The sequence below is a fragment of the Teleopsis dalmanni genome, chromosome 1, assembly GCF_002237135.1.
Source record: "Teleopsis dalmanni isolate 2A chromosome 1, ASM223713v2, whole genome shotgun sequence".
In the NCBI taxonomy this organism is placed as follows: domain Eukaryota; kingdom Metazoa; phylum Arthropoda; class Insecta; order Diptera; family Diopsidae; genus Teleopsis; species Teleopsis dalmanni.
Window position 1 is genome coordinate 185,025,050 of NC_051846.1, and position 7,581 is coordinate 185,032,630.

Here is a 7,581-nt window from a genome sequence, read left to right on the forward strand (position 1 = left end):
ATTAAAAATTCTCAATGTATATATATATAAAATTTATAGTACATGAAATACATTTTTAAATAAGTATAAAAATTTGTAAAGTAAAGTCTAAAACTTGTAAAGGATATTGTGTCCTAGATAACAAATATTATTTTAGTCAGGCCTTTGTGAAAAAACCAAAGCCTTTATTCATTTCTAGGTGAATTTAAAAAAAAATGTATTAATCCTTTCCTGTTTTTTATTTGTTTTTTTTTATTTATTATGTAATTGCTTCAAATTTTATTTTACAAATTTATTAACTAATTTTGTTTGAAGCAAAAAATATTTTTCTTTGTTAATTAAGTTAGTAATCGATATAGTTATTCTGAATGAATATAATAAAATATCTAAAAATTTAAGTAATTATTACATAGTCTAATATAATGTCATAATAATAATAATAATTATAACATAATTGTTACATAGTCCATCAGTTTTCACAAAACTTTATAAGATCTTCTGTATATTAAAAAATTAAGACAATGGGAAACAGACAAATTAAGAAAAGAATTTTCTTTTTTGAGTTTTTTAAATACTTAATATATTTATATGTATTTAAATATTTAATTTATTTATATGTACTAAAAAATTTTTTTTTAACTATCATTCAACAATTTTTAATTTAATATTTTTATATAAAAGCATGGCATAGAAAATATTCTATAATTGTTTCTTTGTGATATATACAAAAATATTGTTGCATTGTATTGATATTATATAGAACCCTGATGATGACTATAGATTATTATCGAAATATCGATTAAAATGAAATTTTATAAAAACAAAAAATTTTTTAAAAAGTTTATAACTTAACTATTTCCAATTAGCACTTTAAAAAACAAAATTATTATTTATGTTAATATAAAATAAATTTGGAAAAATATTGCAAGGAATAATTAATAAATAATAGGCATATATTATTTAAGGATTTTGTGAATAATTTAAAAAAAATATTATTAATTGTTTTTACAACTAATTTACAATAAGTTTTTTAATTATAACCGGACTTTGGTCGTTTATATAACACATAAAATTATAACATTTTTTTTTAAATAAAAGATTACTCTTATTAATTTGTATTAAAAATTTTAATTATATTTTAATTTAAAAATATTATTCATATTATAGATATTCCGGTCTGCTTCTATATCTTTTGTGTACAGTAAGTAGAAATACCTTTTACTCTTTTATAATTCCAAAAATTGTATTTTGTTTTATGCAATCTACATAAAAAAATTTAAATAATTTCAATAACTGAAGTAACAGCTACATTGTGTAGTTTCTAGATTAGATACGATATTAGTGGTCGTTTTATTCACTTAAGCTCACAAATAATGATCCGTTATGATACTACGGTTGAGACCCTGTCCACAAATTGTTGAACACAAATTGTCAACTGTTTTGGATCTCTTGTCAGTGAGATAGGAACTCCAGTCCAGTAATTCTCTCGGATAGTTACAAAGTATGTGAATAAAAGTTTCTTTCGCCCCTAAGTAGATTCGACATTCTGTCTCAAATCTTATATTAAGTGTAATAAGATGTTCATAGCCTAGCATTTGACATTTTTAATTTGAACTATAAGAGAACTTTAATATAGAACTAATTGCCATATGTCATACATAATATGTAGAAATAAAATAATTACTAAATGCGGTGTTTATATATATTTTTTATACTTTCTTTTTTGTTATATGTATCGTTATTTCATTTTACTTTAATTAAATATAATTTCATATTATTACCCTTTTATAATTTTAAGACATTTCTCTTTTATCAGAAAATTTCTGCGATAATATAAAAATTTATTTTATTGCTAGTCACATATGTAAGTAATTATTTTTGATAATAATACAAATTTTGGGGACATTTGTTATGGAATCATTTTGAATTTTAAACTGCCAAAAAGTTTTGCTATCATCATTAAAATTCTAGCAATGAACATCAACTTTTGCTTTGTCGAAACTAATTGCGCCACAATTGTACATTTAATTTGATAGTTTCTCTAATGCCCACGCATACATGACAACAGACCCCAAAACACCTCAGCCAACAACACATACAGAGGCAGGAACAGGACATAAAACAATAAAATGAAAAACGTTACACAAATGCTTAATTTACGTTATTTTGTATCTGTAGCTTGTCGTAGAACTAAAATTAAGTTATTTTGTATTTTGTGTAATAAAACGGAGAAGCAAAACAAAACTAAAAAAAAAAACAAAAAATGCTGACATGAATCCATACTCAACACTTTCATTTTCAAAACATAGAAACTACTAAAGCCAACAACAAAAAGACAACAAAACAGAAACGGCCATACATGTTTCAGAATTTGTAGTTTACATTTTACAAATTCAGCAAATAAATAAGCGAATAGCTAACCGTATTTTCTCATCTACTCCCTATTCCCATTCTTATTCCTATTCCCACTCCTACTCCTACTCGTACTCTAACTCTAACTCCCACTACCACCGCACCATTAACGACAGAGACCAGAGACCATTATTACCATTACTAAAACAACTTCAGTAACATTACAAAATTTGGTTATGAAAATGTCTAACGAACTAACAAACGGTGAACGGAAGGAAGCACCGAGTGTACGCACATTGCTTTTGTGTTGCACGCTTTCAGGCGCTGTGTGTATTTTATTGTGTTGTCCACATATAATTCGTAGATGCTTTCGAGCAGTGCACAACGATTACCAAGCACATATGCAAATTGTGTGGACTTTGCAATTCACATACTCTCACACACATAGCGTTATGAACTTAAAATTCTTTCATCAGCTGAATTTTGTTTGAAATATTGGGGGATGAGGAAGGAGGAATGCACAGCTTTGCGTTCGTTCTCAGAACTTCAGAACGGATACGTTAGCACTGCTTCTGTCTGGTGGTGGACTTGTATGTCCTTACACAAATGATCACATACAAGTGTGGAGTTGAATGCAATAATACACAGACATATATGATATGAAATCAAATTTAGTCGTACAAATCGTCGTTATTTCCATTTCAGAGTTACCATACACTTGTAATTTGGATCATAATTTCATTTATATTGTTTTCGATTGACAAATCGAAGGAAACTTATTTACCCGAGATTTATATTTAGTACATTTTTATTTTTGAAAGATTAATCTCAGGCAACATATGAGATAAATTCATAATACTCTAAATAAAATTACCGTCTTCTATGTTATTTGACAATTGATCTGCATAACTGTATTAGATCTACATAATTGTATACATGCTCTATTTTTTGGCATGGCTACTTATTTAGTTACTTGATTAATTGGTCATAACAACCCGATGTCGGATTTTGGCCTGATACAGCACTCTTCTTTAGGTGCCATTGTGGTTACAATACGGTTACTATACCGGAGACATTTCTTCACGTCTCTTATTGGTTGTTGATTTTACGTTACTGGAGGTAAATTCTGTGCACAATCTAAGATAAAGGTCTAGGGGATAGGAATCGATGCAATCTTTAGTAGCTTATTGTCTAACGGGTAGCAGGTAATTATCTAGAGGTGCCATATAAAGGCTATGCTGCAGCTAGAATTGAGGACAACAAGGATTAAGCCGGCATTTTCTAAATAAAATGCGATTAGATATATTGCCTCATATACTCGCTCCCAAGAACTCGTGACCCCATGCCGCGGATAAAATAAATGATCAAATTTATAATGTGATATATTGTATTATATGGATTCATGTGAACTTAGGTCTTCTAATTATGCTCTGCTAATCTTCTAAAATAGTTTTTAATAATATGTATTTCAAACACAATTTAATAAGATCACCCTTCTTTCCATTACTTTCGCTGGCACACGTTGTATTAATTCTCATTTAACTAGATCAATCGCATAATTTTTACTTTATTTCGCTGTATTCCCTGGTGCCTCAAAGCTCAACAAAATCAAATTAGAAGCTATGGTTTAGTAATCTAATCTTCATTTCTACTGTATGAAACAATATGCAGATATCAATCTGCAGGTTTTGTAGAAGTGTTTTTGAAATTGGACAGCCTGTTTTCATGATAGTACAGAGTCCATACTTTTATATGCAACAATATATAAAACTCCACTCTGTTCTTCGGGCACAACACCCGGATGGAGAATTCCAACCCGGTAATTGCACATCGAATACAAGCAATTAATTCAGTCACTTCACCAATGTAACTTTGAATTTTAACTATAGCCACCACGACATATTCAATTAGTGAGAATAGCTGAAGCTGTGAGCTCAGATCCCCGTGGTACCAGCTGTACACCTCCGGTCGTGTAACGAAAGTGAAACTTATTCAATACTATTTATATTTCAAATAGTAACGGATGGTACCTACTAGATTTTGGTCGTCTTTTACGAGAGATATGCCATTTCCTCACGGTATACAACGTTATCCATATGTATATATACTAGATTATGGTCGCCTTTTACGAGAGGCATGTCTTTTCCTCATGGTATACAACGTTATACATATATAAAATTATAACTCTGAACTTTTGTCCCTGTCTACTATCATAGCGGCTTATGGGTTAGAGTTAATAACTATATTATCACACCATTAAGGACAGAGTTACGTTAGAGACTGAATGCGTCAATTATAAAATTATAAGATTAATAATTACTATTCAAGTTATAAGAATAGGAATTATTAACAACATCAACTTTCATATTATTATAACAACAATAAATGAAAATGGCAACTCTACTTAATCATTTGAAAAAAAAAAAGTTATTAGTTGTTTTAAAAAATGCCCACAGGGCACTACGTTTTTATGTGCATGTACGTACGTACGAAGAGCAATGCAAGGACAGCAAATATAAATTATCAGAAAACAGGCACAGATAAGCACTCAAAAACACACACAACCCTACATTTTGAGCACACACATGGCAAAGAGGCACAAAATATAGCCAAAGACTGATTCAAATCACTTACTCTGCCCCACTTGTGCAGTAAAACGTTACGAATTAAATGAATGTCTTGCCGTACAATTTCGAATAAACCAACCGTACACTCATATACCTCCCAGGCCTTAGTCCAAGTCATACAGCATACGTCGCAGTGCTAGTACAACACCGACTGCTGATGATGATTTTACACTTTACAATGAAAATTGGTAAAATCACAAAGAAATTTATTACGCAATGACGGACAATTAAAAGGACAAGCTGACATACTGACAAACTGACAGACGACCGAGAAACTGACAAACTAACAAACGGACAAACTGACAGTTGAGGGAGCGGACAAATTGTTAAACAACATAGACTTTTTTGCATATGGTCATACGCACAGTGGTACCATACCATTTCATGCGAGCTTAATTTAAATAATACATGCGCAGATCTTTGGCATTTTCTAAGATTCAAACATTTTTGGAAATTTGGAATATTATCCTTTTGTCGTATGTCCACAACCACATGCAAACAACACACTACATGCACGCACAGCCAAACGCAAAAAGTCCAGTACTGAGGAGTAAATTGTTAAGCTTTGCAAGTTTAAAGTTTTACCCCACCCACCGACCCACTGCCGTCCATATTACATCATGTGCGTAGTTTCCAAATTTCCATAGTGGATGTGGATGTACTGACGAACGTGGCCACTGTGAGTCGTCGTTAGCTTAAACAAAATTAATTTATTTAAATGAGGACCACAACACACAACGCACAACACTGAAGACATTGATAATTTCTCCACATATATACACACATATATATCTATATGTATATGTTTGGAAGTATAATTTTATATGTATGTGTTTCCGTAATTGTTTGAAGGTGGGAGTTTAAGCTTTGAAGTGGCTTAAATTGTTTGGTATGGGCAGTTAGTAGAGTATGGCTGACAGCTTGTATGTATGTATGTATGCATAAATGTGTATGTATGTTAACTAGTTGTATGAACAGCATCTTTAGTAGATGTTTTACCACGATATGCTTGAATGTGCCAAATAGATTTACGATTTCAACCTTAAACTGAGCCAAGGCTAGCAGGAAATTTTATATTTACGTATTCGCAGGCCAAAAGCGCCAAAAGCAAAACAACAGCAAGCAGCTGATATTGCCCACCACTACTCTCAGCCCAGTTTATACTACTATATGCGGGCATTTGTTACTATACAATTTCAAATTTATACGATATAATACACATATACATATACACATATATATATTTATATAAGTTTAAATTTTATACCCCGACCACTCTCTGAGTTGGACGCACATATCAACGTACTCGTAAGTCAGTACACATTGGTCGTTTGTTAATTCGAAATTAAATTTAATGAAAGGATCTGAGCTAGTGGGGTTTCGGGTGATGGCGATATTAAATTTAAATTGGCGTTAGATAGCGGCGAGGTGGCGGGCATATTTGGCGTATGTGTACGTGTGTGATTATGCAAAGTTACTTGATTACAATTAAGTGCGTACAAATATGTATATCTGTTAGGTTATGTATGAATTTATATAAACAAATGCGGAGTCATTTATAAAATTTATATATGCACATTTATATATTTGATTAGGTATGGTTCTCATATGCATGTAGCCATATATATATGGTATGTAGGTATATAAGTTGGAATAAAAAGCAACATAGAAAGTGGGCTTGTGGCATGTATTAGGTTTCTCTGTTTAATTATTAATATTTGAAATATTTCTAATAGTTTTAGACTGTCATCTCGATGAAAGTACAGTCAACCCAAAATTATAACCATTTTCAGATACAGCATTTTGGTTAGTAATTGAATTTAAGTTACCTTTTATATATAATTTACTACTGATATGAATACGATACGAAATTTTATACAAAAAGATTGTTGTATGTAAATTTTCCTATTCAATCAAAGATAACATTTAATAATATATTATTAAAATGATTTTTTTCGTTCAAAATCTATCATAATTTTGATTAAGGTTCAATGAATTTTAAATAAAGTCTTTATCGTACAATTAAAAGCATGATCATTATTATTTCATGAAGTGGTAATATATAAATTTTTCTTGATTATTAAAAAAAAACATTTAAATGTTCAAAAAACTAAGTTTTTTGCGTTATCCTAGTATTTTTACTAAATCTTTTGCGCTTTATTTTAGATTTAATTAAAAGAAATTTGTTTTTGCTATGCAATACAAACACCTGTTACATCTGTTACAGTTAAGATATTAAACTAAAAATATTATTACTGAGTTAAGACTTTTGTGGATAGTGCCCCTTATTATTTTGTATAATAATTTATTACTTCGCGTTTTTTTAAAACGTTGATAAAAAAAATATTTATATAAAATTATTTGCGAATAATGAAATAATTCTAACACCTCTGATGATGGGTATTTGGCAATACTCGAAACAATCGAATGGTCAGCCAAAACTTCAATATATTAAAAAGAAAAAAAATTTGTTGTTGCAATTCACTACTGTTCTAAACCTCTCTAAAAATGAATAAATAAAAACAATAAAATACAATATATAAATAAATACATACATCTGTTACAGATTGCAATTATCTACAGATTGATTTTTCACCGAAATCACACACAGCCTGAAAGTATG